The sequence below is a fragment of the Xiphophorus couchianus genome, chromosome 20 (assembly GCF_001444195.1).
Source record: "Xiphophorus couchianus chromosome 20, X_couchianus-1.0, whole genome shotgun sequence".
Classification (NCBI taxonomy): domain Eukaryota; kingdom Metazoa; phylum Chordata; class Actinopteri; order Cyprinodontiformes; family Poeciliidae; genus Xiphophorus; species Xiphophorus couchianus.
The window spans coordinates 24,207,297-24,221,840 of NC_040247.1; the positions used below are offsets into that span (position 1 = coordinate 24,207,297).

A 14,544-nucleotide genomic window follows, 5' to 3' on the forward strand; every position below is an offset into this window, starting at 1 on the left:
CTACAATGCTACTCGACATGCAATTGGCTGGAGTTTACAAAGCAGCCAATCCAGAGGCAGATACTCTTTTCCTTTGGCAGCGATTGGCTGTACCATGCCCCACGAGTGAAGATGAGGAAGACTGTGGATGTTAGCGTCTGTGGAATTGCTAAGATGGTTTCAGCTTTATGTAGCAATGCAAATTAAGGAGCATTTGGTGTTTTGACTATTTGACGAGGAGGCATAATCTGACATATTCCATAGTCAATTGGCCCAATAGGAGTGTAACACAAAGCTTTAAGTAAATATACAACTATATGGAGGCTATTTATCTCCATAATTCATAGAGACAAAGAGAAATAAAGTATTATGATGAAGTACATCTGTAAAAAGTAATGAAATTGCAAGACGTAGATAAATGTGGGAGACAGGTATCAAATAGGCAAATGTACTCTGCAGCAATAATCTTAGCTAATTTAATTATGTGATACAAAATAATCTTTGAAAATTGCTGAAGAATGGAAAACAATACCAGAAGAAAAGCCCTAAAAGAAAAGCTGGTGACAGGAATCGAGTGTTATTCAGACTGAATGGCCCTGGTGAATGAGAGTCAGAATCGTAAAATCCAATCCTTTTCCGCTCAGTAAATGCACCATACTTAAGCCCTATGAGGTCACGCTGAAAAAATAAACACTCTTGTGTAAAAGATGACACTGATTTTGAGAGTCAGTCAATTGTTTAAAAACATGGATCCCGAGGATGCGCAAGAGGTGGAAGAAGCTCCTAAAACAGGAAACCGTATCCTCTATGAAGGTATGTCAGGTGTTAATTCAGGCTGATACTTTTAAACACTGAATAATGCTGCAGAGAGGCTGAATCCATTACCACAAAGTTAGCTCTGTTTTATCTTTGTCAGCTTCCAGCCATCGTCTGTCATGGAACATTATAGTTTTGGAAATCCTGGCAGCCTTTTAAGAGTTCAGGTAAAGATCTACATTCTCCAAGAAATATTAAAACATAATACAAACTGTGATAACCACCAACATAAGATGCTAGTTGTTTAAAATGTTCCAGATTATTGTAACTTCCTCTTTAAAGTCACTTTCTCTTTGCTTTAAAATGATTTATAGTAACTCATCTCTCACACAGTGTGACGTCGCTGCTTAGTAAGCAGCTAACAGAAAGAAAACGATATGTATATTTTGAGTTAAGGTATTCACAAACAAAATGGACGTGCTTTGAGTCCTCCTTGTGATGAACTGAACTTCATGTTGTATTAGCGCTTGCCTCCAGGTCTGCATGCTAACAACCTAGAATCACGTTGTTGGGAAGCTAAATGTCTCACCAGCCTCTCTTGCTTTCTTCACCGCAGCGATCGGCTTACAGGCCAGCTGAGACCCGGTGAGTGATTGAGCACGGCGCTGACATGAAATCACTTAACTGATGACAGATTAGAAAGATCCACAGCCCTCATAACGCCCGCTCTGCGGTGTAATTTAGTGATAAGAGATAGATGGATTTGAACAGAAGCTGGAAAATACAACATGTCCAAACAAACAGTTGCATCAACAAAACATTTGCATTCAGACGTGTATTTCAAGGACACATCTGAAAGCAGGTAAATGTCTTCAGTTTCTCAAAGCTGAAGACATGTAAGAGTATATACCATTTAGGAAATTTTGTCAATATCACAAAGTAAAGTTGGGAGAAATGCTCTTTTAATCTAGGTATTCTGTAGTAAATCTTAATTTAACATGTTTTCTGCAACTGTGTCTGGTTTTAAGGAACACAGTGTGGGGTTGCAATTTTAAATCAAACAAGGGAAAATATTCAGACCATAGGAAACTTTGGTCTGAACAAAGTCACTCAGCAACCCACAACTTCGACTCAATCAAATGAAAACACGTCGAAATGTCTGGTGAAATATTAATTACTTTAGTAACAAAAGGAGGACGGACAGAGAACGAAATTATAATTTGACAGAAAATGGCTTCTTAACTGCCAGGGCTTAAACCCCGCAAATATTTAAACGACTTAAAAGTTTTGTATGAATTACGACTCTCAACTTTCGCAAAATGTATTTATTCCTTGGAGAAAATATGGTTTGCAGTATAATCCAATCAAAGCAGTAGATGTATTCTAGTAATCGTCTCTGTTATGACTAAGTCTCTCTGAATTAGGCCCTTCTGTACTTATTTCTGGTTCGTTTTATGCCGCATGTGCCCATCTAATGCAGCCGGTGGCCTGGTCCTTAATGTAGCATGCACAGGTAAGGGAGTGTGTCACTAAGGTCATTTAGATTAAATTACATCTGTAAAGTTAAGCCAAGTTTATTTGTATAGCACTTTAAGCAACAAGGCAGTTCAAGGTGATTCACACCATAAAAACATAACATAGTAACCAATTTTATAAAAACAACTAACTTTGCACTTTGTGAAATGCCATCATCAGAATAATCAAATATGTAGATCAATGCTCTATTTTCTACTAATCAAAGGCAACTCTAAACAGGTGAGTTTTTAGCCTTGATTTAAAGAAACTCAATGTTTCACCTAGTTTTCAGTTTTTTGGAAGTTTGTATCAGATTTGTGGAATGATGCTTCTCCCTGTTTGGTTCTGATTTTGGGGATGCAGAGCAAACCAGAACCAGATCATTACTGCTGGTGTTTGCGTGTTTTTTTTTTTTTGTTTGTTTGTTGTTGTTGTTGTTTTTTTAAGTTGTGATTTGATATCAGGAGAGGAGTGGGTATCATCCATCGTTACTCCCAGATCTGGGGCCTGATCCCTAGTTTCTAGCTGTAACAGCTGAAGTTCACATCGTCTTCAAAATGAGTTTAGAGGACCTCTACACAAAAGTATTTTCTACTTCCCCTTATTAAATGTTACACTGGAAAGTCTAATTGTACTCGCATGTCTTAACAAAAGAAAGAAAAACCCATACAAGTCATCTGTCACTGCAACGTCTGTATGAGTATCAGCGAGAAAAAGGCTCGGTCATTAGCAAAGACAGAAACTGGCACAGCATCACGGACTCTGGGTTGCACTGCCTGCCAGAGGGGAGGCCTTCCTCTAATCACTTAGAACTAGAGCCGTGTTTGGGGAAAGCCTCGGATGCACTCATCCATCTAAACAGCACATGACCTGAGCAGACTGGGCCTGTATGCACTGCAGCCACGCAAACACATCCATACACACTTCTTACAACATTGGGCAACAAACTGTAAAACACCTCATTACTTGGAGATTCGAAAGATTTAAATGAATTTAAAGGGCCCTTATGTACCAAGTTGTGCTCCATCATAAAACAGTAGTGCTGGACTTCATTCATAACAGCATATCCCTCAAATTATCATGTTGGGCAAGATGCACAATGAGAGAAAGCTTCAGAAAACCTGGAAAGTTCTCTGAAAAACAGTGCCATACTTTCCAATATGTAGGCCATGATTTCCAGTGGCAGGCTTATTTTTTTTATACCAATACAGACTCGGGAAGCGACACCAATATTTTCCACTGGCGGAGCGATGTTTCAGACCAGTAAACTGGAAACTATTTATTTATCTATCATTCCCGTAAAGAGAGGACAGTGCACGGAGCAGCTAGGGACTCGGCAGGGTTTAGCTGGGGTGTGAGTCAGTCCTCTCCTGTCCACCCCTCTTTAGTGCATCCGTCTATACGGCCTCACAAAGTTACCAAGGATTCTATTTTAGTCAACTTCATGCATGATTAAAAGGACAATTTCTGCAGTGAGTTGCATATCAATTTTATGGGAGTCCTTCAGATTAGAGCACAGAGGCTCTCTGGTTGTAACCAAAGACTGCAACGTAAAACATGAAACATGGGGGTGAGTCAGTACCCCCTTGTCAACAATTAAAATTCATTTTTCATGTCGTACTTACAGTCTGCTTTCAGAAAAAATAAAAGTATTTATCCTCTTGAAGTTGAAGAGGATATGTTTTTTTTTTTAAATCAAGTAGTAAATGGCCCCCCAAAAATAAAAAAGGTATCACGATCCCAAGTGAATTAAATGATGAGTGCGTTTTGAACATTTTCACAAGAATTTAACTCAATAATACATGGGAAATAAATGCAACTACAAAGAAAATATGCCATGGTTCAAGTACATGGATACAGATTGTCTTGTTTACCAGGATAAAACATAAGAGGGTAGGAACAAAATGCCAATTCATAGGAATAGAGACAATGTCCTCTCTAAGCTTACTCTCACAGTTCATAAATAATTTCGTAGATTTTCAGAAAAGAAGCTGCCAAATCAAAGGAAGAATTGAAATGAATTCATAAGTTTTGGTTTAACCCTTTGTCAGTGGGCGTGCCGTGGTGGTCCTCGACGTGGCCGTCGTGGGTTCGACTCCCAGACCTGGCGACATTTGCCGCATGTGTTCCCCCTTCTTCTTCTCCCTTTCCTGTCAGCCTACTTCCAAAAAAATAAGGGACACTAGAGCCCACAAAAAGACTCCTGGCGGGGTACAAAAAATAAAATAAAATAAACGTCAGTGTGTTTTGACGATGTGACCATAACTACCTTGCATGGTGCCTCAGAGGCACAACAGCAGTGGGATGGTTTAAAACCTCCCTACTGTCTTGGTCCTTACAGAAAACCTACAGGAATGCAGTTAAATCTCAGCTTGAAGTGTTTTTAAAGGGGATTATGTATTCTGTTAGGTCTAGGAAGATGGATAGAAATTGGGTTGATCACCTGTAGATTGGAAGACAATGGGCATCTACATCATTACCATTTTACAGTGGGGCTTGAAAGCAGGAAAACCTGTGTGAAGTCGACATTTTCCAACACTCCACTTCTGAGCTCGCAACCTCAGTGACTCATGGAGCAGGTTGAAATTGGAGATGTTCCTAGCGCAGGGCATTCTGGGTAAAAACAACCAAAATAATCACACAACTCTAGCACATGCAGAAGAAATGACTCGTGGTCTTTTACCAAAGACAAAAGAGAAAACCTACAACCGCTGAAAATCTCAGGCCACTCCATTTTTTGTTTGCATTTTGTGAAGGAGGGAGTTGTGCTCAGTGTTTTCATGTCATTTCCTTCAGTGGTTCTTGGTGCAGCGCCACTACAAGCGAGGGGCTGAACAGCTTACTCAAAGAGTTTGGTTCGTTTGATACAGTGTAGCGTGAAAGCAAACCGCACCAGCTGAAAATGTAACGAATGTTCAAATTTTGGTCAAACTGAGTCTACCAGACTATCAAACAACCTCAGAGTTAAAGAGGTCATTTCTAGAGACCTGAGACAAACAATCATGAACACACACTTAAACCTAAGGGTAATTAATGCTTAGTTTCCACTGAGCGGTACGGCATGGATCGGTGAAGTTCGGGATGCTATTTTGTCTGATTCCATTGTAAAAGTGGCCGATACCATACCATTCCTCACCCCCTTACCTGTAGCTCCATAGGATAACGGTACAGTATGGTTAGGGTGGAGTTATAGTCCATTGATTTGGGGTATGGACAACGTGTTAGACGTTTGGGTTCAACCCCGTCTGTCCAGTGAAGGTCCACTTGCCGGTTGGAAACTAGGCATCAGAGAAACCAATTAACCTAATATGAATTGATGTGCACAGAAGGAGGAAGTTGGGAAAACCAGGAGAGAATGCAAGCAAGCATGGGGAGATCATGCAAACGCCATGCAGATATCCAGCAGCTTCTTCCTGCAAGTTGACAGTGCCAAGAATTAGATGAAAATAAGTATTGGCAGATAAGATTTTACAAAAACTAGAGATAGGAAATTGGCCACAAAATTCGTTAGCAATGGATCTTTTGCTAAAGGGTAAACACGCAGCTGCAGATAATTGCTAAAAAAAGAACACTGCCAACAAAAACAGCAAAAAAAAAAAAAAAAAACCCTCTGTTCTAATAGGTGAAAGTGAGGTCTGAGCCCAGCTGAATGTGGCTCTCCCGGCTGAGCCCCTCCTTCTATTCAGCTATAAATAAAACTGAATGGCTGCCGCTGTCAGCCCTGCACTCAGAGCTGCTAATAGAGTACCTGTCCCTCCGCCGCTACACTAAGCGAGCTGCAGGTCTGTCGGGATTTCCTCAGCCATGGTTGGCCATGTAAAGAGCACTGTCAAAGACAAGTGTCTGAGAGACTCTTGTGTGTGTTTGCATGTGTGTGTGTGTAGCCAGCTGACGTGTGGAGTGCAGAGTTTCCAGAGCAGTGTAGTCCCGCTGGAAGCCCAGCAGGATCTGCAGAGCGCGATCAGACAAGGGCAGATGTGGCGACAGCGGCGAGGCCATCTGTAATCCCTGCTCGCGAAATGACCGACTGAGACAGAGAGCGCTCGACAGCATGGGTCGAAACATGAGACACAGGCTTCAATAAAACATGAACACAACACGGTGATACCTCTGTCTATGAGAACATGAAGAGCTTTACATCCAAACACGTCATATTTCAGTGTGAGAACCAGTTCCTCGCGGGAACGCGCCTTCTGCTAATGGAGTTATCCGTGTGGTCAGCCTGGCTGTCACAGTGACTGATTACTGACAATTCAATTTCCAGAGAAACGCCGGGGACACTCCTGCACCGCCCCACCTTTAGCAAACACTGGCTGTGGAGGTCCTGAGTGTCCTTGGCAACCACTCGAGAGGAGGTCCCCTCCCTCCGCCTTCTCCTCTCCTTCCTAACGCCATCCGAAGCTCAGCTGGTGGCGGCCCTGAACTCAAATGACCTTCCAGACATCATTTACATGAAGTCATTCTGCTTTCATGACTTCATTCAACATGTGGAAAACAGGCAGCCAAAACGTCTGTGCAGAAACAAAGAGTAAGATACACCATGGAGATAAATCCATCGACAGCAGAATAAATCGATAAAAATGTATACGGTGATAGACACGTGGTCGACATCGATAGATAATTTGTCTGACAGAATCTTCAATAATGTCACTGGACTCTGATCAGGACTGCACAGCATTCTGGGGGACGTAGGCAGAGGAAAGGCTTTTGTTGCTCAACCTTTCAAGGCCAGCTAAGCAAGATTGGTGGCATCAACTCACTCACTCATTTGTTACCTAGCAACAACCTGTTGAATATCTTGGGCACCAGCAATTGAAGTTTTTGACCAAATCATAACTGCTTAAAAATAAACAACAGCATGGAGTGAAATGTCTGAATAAAAGAGTAAGGGTAACAGTTTGGCAATAATTATCAATATCAACTGATATGAAATGTTCATGTTGTGATACATTTTTCAGCAATATCGTCCAGCCCTATCCATCCTAAGCAGACACACACACGAATCTGCAAGTCCTGGAACACACTCCCTCCTGAGAGATCCACCACCTCGTAGTGAAACTGTGTGTGAACGTTTTCTCCGTGGGGATCAGAAAGAAACCTGCAGCCTCAGCGAGAGCGTCTTCAAAACATCAACAGTCGACGTCCGGCAGGGGTCTCCCAGGGCCAGACGAAGTCCCTCAGGAGGACGAACACAATGTATTGAGGGTCAGTGAGTCTTTACACGAGGCTCTTGCGACGTCACTTTTAAACGGGCTCTGGAGAAGTATTCATCCCCCTTTAACTTCACTCTGCAAGACTGTCTGCCGCTGAACAGAAACAGAACTGAAGTTTTCATTTTTGGACCCAAAGAGGAACCATCAAGAGTCAGCACGCAGCTTCAGGAGTTACTGTTAAAAACGAATTATCAGGCCTGAAATATGGGTGTAGTCATGATGGACTCAGACCTGAACCTTCAGAGTCATATAAAGACAGTTACGAAGTCGGCCTTTTATCACCTGAGGAACATTTAGAGGATTAAAAGACTAATGTTGCAGCAAGATCTAGAAAAACTCATCCAAGATACATTTATCTTTAGTTGCATTGATTACTGCAACAGTGTCTTTACATGTCTGCCTAAAAAATATTAGTCTGACAGCTGCAATTGCTCACATTCTCACTGAAACCAGGAAGATAGATCACATCACCCCAGTTCTAAAGTCCCTACACTGACTCCCTGTAGCTCAAAGAGTAGACTTTAAAATATTTCTCTTAGTTAATAAATCACTGAACAGCTTAGCACCACAATGCATTCAATATCTGCTGTTGTATCAACCTTCCAGACCTCTCATGTTTCCTGGTACTACATTCCCAGAATCAGAACCTAACACGAAGAAGCAGCATTCAGGTTTTACGTTCCACTAAATCTGGAACAAACTTACAGAAACTGCAAAACAGACGAAACGCTGACATCCTTTAAGTCATGGCTAAAAACCCACCTGTTTACATCTGCCTTTAACTAATAACAATTGGAACATTAATTCTAGTCTGAGAAACAACTTTTCATTTATTTTGCCACTAATACAAGTGGCAAAATATTATTTCTATTATTATGCTTGTTTATACTGTTAAAAGAACACGGCGAGAGGTTGTGTTTATAGTATGGACACAGAAAACAGGTGGTTTTCCACTTTTTTCCAACCACATATATTCCTGCTCTACTTTGTGTTGGCCTATTAAATGAAACCTCAATAAAATACATCAAAGCTGGTGATTGCAGTATGACAAGGTGTGAAAAAGTTCCCAGGCAGTGTGTTGGGGGCATGTGAATCCTGGATTTAATGTTTTGGTTCAACTAGCTTAAAACCTGAGCTTTGCTTCTCCCCATCCCCACCTGCTGCCGGTACAGTTGATACTGAAAATGGAGACCGACAGAACCCAGGCTCCAAGCAGGGGAGCCTTCCACCGGATAAAATGCAAAGACTCTCCTTATTGCCTCACTCAAGATACCCCGTCTCAGATACAATTCGAGTCACTGCCACGCTTTTCTTCTTTGCCTTCAGGAAACTCAGCATTCCCATCGTCCCAACAACCAAACAAAAAAAACATCAAAGAAACCTCTGGAGCAGTATGAAATTCCAGCCGGCTTTGTTCCGGGAGACATATATTCTCCTGGAAGAGGTAGTGTCCTTGCTTTAGCAACGCTTCGGCTGTAACTCGAAGCTTGGAACATCTTACATTACAAATGACTTCTAGTTACAAACGTGCTGCGCCTGTGCAGAGCAACGGAGCGAAGGGTCCGGCTGACATCAACGCATAAAGAACAATGTTGACCTTATTCTCATGACGGAAAACAAACAGCAAACTGAGTAGATGATGATGATGATAGCAGGCATTTTTGTTTTTGAGGAGCAGGTCAGAGAAGAACTCGACTTGAAACTGGTTGTAGTCTTGACGTCATGAAGACTGGTCAACGTGGACTTGTATGGTGACCTGTTAGTAAATCTAACCATTAGTAACTGACCAGAGAAGAGCCAATTACCAAACTCAAAGTATATCAAAGTTTTAAAAAGTTGCAGCATCAAAACGTTTTTACATTTTCCATCTTTTTAAGGAGACACCAGATGGAAGTTCTCGTAAATACCAGCGAACTTTCCCCTCTCCCCCACCTGCTGCTAAACACGTTCAGCTGGATGAACGGCTGCTACACTTCTTTTTTTTTTGTCACCTCTGTGACCTTCGCTTATGAGAAAGAGAAACTTGGAGGGATGCACAATATCTGAGCGCCAATATCAGTTTCAGCTGATATTAGTTATTTGTCGGTATATCTTAATGTACCGATACTGGCCCAAACTTTCATATCGGTGCAGCCCTAGAAACTTGCCTTTAAAGCAGAAGTTGCTATTGTTCAGATAGCCTGACTAAGTAATGGCTAATATCAAGTAGAGCAGAAGAAATGTCCTTTGTAGTCCCGCAACAGGGAAATTCTGCTGTAACAGACAAAAAGTGACAATATATAGAACTTGAATTAAAAATAGCATGCCATATCGTAAAATTTACAACATTAAATACTCTGTGGTAACTAAAGAAATTGAGTATTACAATCTAAACAAATGTGCAACTGAGTAGGATCATTTTTATTTTGAAAAGCACTAAGTATCCAAGTACACTAAAAAACAGATTTTACTGATAACAAAAACTGATAACAGGCGAGGTGTTATTAAAAATGAGAATCACTGAAAACATAATATGTAACTTTTTATTAACAATACGCAATGCAAACAGTGGCTTTAGAGTCTGTGCACGCATCAACAGTAAGGTCTGACCAGGCCTTCCTCTTACAGGTGTTTCAGGTTTGGTTCTCTGGGTCTGAACATGGATCGATTTTTGGCCCAGCAAAAGCTGAGGTGGAAAAGAAAAAGAAAAAAACAAGGCAGACCGACTGTCAGCACGGAGGCTTAATTACTGTCTCTATCCCTCCGCTGGGTGTTACGGCCTGACATTCATCCCCCGCCGCTGCTGCAAGAAATCCTCTTCCACACAAGAGCTTTTCTGCCTTTTTATGTGCTCGCTAATCCCAGCAATACATCAAGTTTACGCTGTAATCCGAGCTGAAAAGGGCTTTAATATCGGTTTTGATTAATGCGGACGTCCTGAAATTATTTCACATGGTTCACGGATTGTGTTGTTGTGACAAAGAAGGGCCGGGCGGCAGAATTATTCTGTAGTAGTGAAGAGACGAAACAGATGGGACCGTAATTTGTGGATCTTAATCTTGACTGGTGCCGTCCAACGACTTGAAACTCAGAAAACTACATCTTTTTCTGAGCAGTGAATGCACCATGCCGATTATATGAGGTTGCACTAGCAGCAACACTCTTCTGTGTGGAAGTCGTTACTGTGAGAACACTTAAAAGTTTGCCATTTCTGTATCGGTGAGTGGCAAGTCTGTCGCAATAAGAAATTAATCAACTAGAATGAGCTCAATCATTTCCATTCTGATGATTAATATTTTTTGAAGAGCAACTTTGTTTACAGAAACTTAATAATTCATTTATTTATGTTTTTTATTTCCTATTATTTACAGTTTTGTTCTTTTGATATTTAAATTATCTTCCATTTCCAGTGTGGGACGTTGTGAACAAAATTACAGTTTAGTAGTCTTTGACAATGTGGATTAAGATTATTATCCCATCATCGATACATTTCTTGAAAATGGTCTAAAAAAACAATAATATCATACATTGCAATAATTTCTGGGCCAGTTCATCAGCCAGTATAATGTATTGTGACAGGCCTAGGTGTCCTTGCATTGTTATGCCATTATTATTACACTAATTGAAAATCATCTCAAAAATATTATTGTTTAGCGCAATAATGTCTGAATTTACCAGGCAGCAAAATTTGTTATTTGAACAGACCCAGTGAGGAGTTTAAAATGAAGTCAGAGAAAACTCAAATTGTTTTGGAAGCAATTTGAAGGGAAGCTGTATTTTCTACAAGCCGTTCACTCAGACTGCTACCACTAATCAATTCAACGCCGACTCAGACAACCAGACGTCACCAGTTGCTGCTCATTTCAAAATATTAGCATTTTTTCTGGTATGGGTCGTCTCATACCTTTTCTAGCTAATAATTAGCCCCCCCCCGGTGCTTCCCCCGGTGAAGGAAGGACATTCCTTCACCGGTTGAAGGAGTGGCTCGGCCTGCAGCGGACTTGGGCAGACAACAGCAAGGCCGACCAGCGAACCCGCTCCGTTTCGTTCTTTTGAACCCTTCAGCCTCTTCCTGTCACGGAACATGCTGGATTTATAAACACTGGGAGGCTTTTGGAAATCTCCAAGTTAAGCTGAGGATCTGCGTAATCTCAGGAATGTAAACGGAGGCTGATGTTTTTAGTCATGTTATTGACACTATTAGCGCTAAACCCTGAAAATAATCCCCAAATCGATAACCGTTTAGTTTTCATGAAGTCTGTGGTGTACTGTGATAGCATATTTGCTACTTATTTAAGTAATTAATGACAGCTCATAGTGGGAACCTTTCTTTTGCTGTTTACTTATAATTTGTTGTATTTTTCTCAGTGGGTAAAAGCTTAAAGAATAAAATCTACGGATGTATCTCTATCTCTATCCTTTCGCTTTAGTCTTAAGACACTAAAGCAAAAATGTTTCCAACAAAATTAAACACCCTGAGGGCAACATGTGGATTAATGAACAACTTTTGACCGTCCCGTTGGTATGGCAGTGGATTCTCTGTGTAATAATCAACCCACACACTTCGACAACATGGCCGTAAACCTCTTATTACCCCGGAAAGCCTCATCCTGTAGAAAGACGCCAGCTTTGGCGCTAATCTGTTATCTGGTTGCCTTTCAAGGTGGAGCAACGGTCCTCAGCGGTTAATGTTGCGAGTGTCAACAAACTCATGGTTGCTGCTTGTTGTGCAAGCTGTACGCACTACTCACACTCTGCTAACCGTGTGATGCGTTTAAGGACGCCATGGGAGATAGAGAGCATGAGTCAAACAGCATGACGATGAAATATGGACTGGAGAATACAAACGGATTTGAAGAAGTCAGCAAAAAAAAAAAAAGGTCACAATGACCTTCCAGTGTTACCATTTTTTGTTAAAATCAGAGATAAGTGGAATTATGTGTGCGTCTTGTGGTTTTAGTCTCAAACTACACACTGAGGTCAGCCCACGTGGTGCTTTTTGACCCTGTGTGACCTTCGTGTGTTGTCCTCCTGACATTGGAGTGCATGCCATGTGTGAATGCATGAGCCGATCTGTTTGATAATGATAGATATTAGCAGTGAAATTAATAGATTACTTCTGACACAAATAGACCATAACTTAGTTTTACGTTTTCTTCTTTACAAAAAGAAGGAAAAAACATCGAAACATTGTGAACGTCATAAATAACCAACTAGTAAGAACTTTTATTTTGTGGTTTACATTTATTATGTTTTACTATTATTATTTTAAAGCTGTGTGACGTATTCCGCTAAAATCACATTCGCTGGGAAACGTGTTTCTGTAAGAGGTAGTCATAAATATAACCTGTTAACTCGTTTGTTTTTTAGCTCGGTTTATAAAAAGGCGACAGGCCTTTTTCCATTTTTTCCTGTAAAAACTACAGCTAATTTAATTCGTGCACGATTAAAACTATATATTCCTACTTAGCATCCCGATAAAAACAAAGAAACGAGCTCCTCGGTGTGTTAATGTCGCATCTCTGTGAGAGATGAGCAGCACTCGAACTCGATCCAGTTCAGCTGCAGTTTTTCTTACTGAACCGCTCCACTGTGTCTCATTTCAGCCCTCTGGGTTCAAACATGTGGCTTCAAGCGGTAAATTTGGGACTTTTTGACGCTTTCGCCACCAACTCGGTTCGCCTAATGTAACAGGGTAACATATAGACGAAAAGCAGAGCAAACTGCACCGTATCCAGAAAGCGGAGGCAATCCGCCTGTAGCATCGGGCGCATCTGTAACTGTGGTTAAATTGAAGATGTTCCGGGGTAAACACGGACATAACGCTTACCTCGTCGGTGAAATGAGCTTCCGGTGAATTAAAGTTAACTCCCCGCTTGATAAATTGCTGAACAGCAACAAATAAATGCGTATCTTGAGCTGTGGAAAACAAGCAGATTCTGCTTGCCGCTTCCTCTCCACGACGTCCGAGTGACTGTGGGCGGAACTACACGCTGCGGAGGAGACACACGCTGCGGAGGAGCCAATGAGAGGAGGCGGCACAGCGACACAGGTAGGAGGAGGAAACAGGAGTTCTCACTCCGCTCAGAAAAACAGGCGCACTTAAAAATCACAGTAATTCAATTTAAAAAGGAAAACTCGCACGACGTGCCATTTTAAATACATTGATATGTTTCCAGGGGCTGTTTCTGTTCATTTTAATTGTTTTAGTAGCTAAATAAAAGAAACGTCGATTCAGTTTCTCAGAAATTACAATGCTTTGCATGAACAACAACAACAACAAAATAGTCAATATACAAGTCTTATTGTCTTATCTTATAAAAAGCTGGCTCTTCAGAGTGCTGTTTCCTTTACAATCCATATTAGAGAATTATGCAATATTGGACAATGTAGCTAAATATTACGATTACCTGAAGTACATAAACTGGCACTGTTATGTCTTACTTCCTCAGATTTGTTCCTGATGTAGACTCATAGTGAGTTTATTCAACTGCTGAAAAAAATTGATAGTATGCACAAAAAAATTGTGGTGAGATAACTTTGTTGGACATTCTAATGGCTCCAAAAACAATTTCTGCTGCAGTATATTCCAAACATAATCAAATATACAATGGCAATAAAGAGGCTGAACACAAGGTATTTAGCTAAAAATTACTGCAGTTTGAGCAATTCTTTGCAATACCAATACGGTGTACAGTCATAATAATAAATTTGTGACTTCTTGTACAGCCCTAGTATTCATTCACATTGTTTGGTTTAGCTTAGTCACTAAGCCTTAGTGAAAGGAAAAAGTGCAGTTGAGAAAAGCCCACAAGCAAAAGGGCCAATTGCAACTTTGAGAGGATTGTGAAGTAAAATTCAAAAGGAAGATTCATGAGTTATGTCTTCTGTGCCAGAGACAAAATCAGCTAGCTGCTTATCCAAGATCAGATTAAGGGATAGGAATGTTCCCTCCCGACTGGGCTTCAGGAGGGAACCCCAGTCATCTCTCTTAAGAAGACATCCTCCAGGTCATAATAAGAGCTCCCAAGGCATTGTTGGGATACGTAGTCCCTCAAAGGGACTCCTGGGTCTTCCCTTGGGTGTCTGGAAAACCTCCACG

At 41.1% G+C, this 14,544-nt stretch overlaps 1 protein-coding gene across 2 annotated transcripts in view; it reads right to left on the reverse strand.

Moving 5' to 3' along the window:
* Positions 1–13,430, reverse strand: part of ndrg3a (ndrg family member 3a) — a 51,127-nt gene extending 37,697 nt beyond the window's left edge. For both annotated transcript variants that reach the window (XM_028002587.1, XM_028002586.1), the window contains exon 1: positions 13,273–13,430. The gene's annotated coding sequence lies outside the window, so the exon portion shown is untranslated. The remainder of the gene's footprint in view (positions 1–13,272) is intronic.
* Between the last annotated feature and the right edge of the window lie 1,114 nt (positions 13,431–14,544).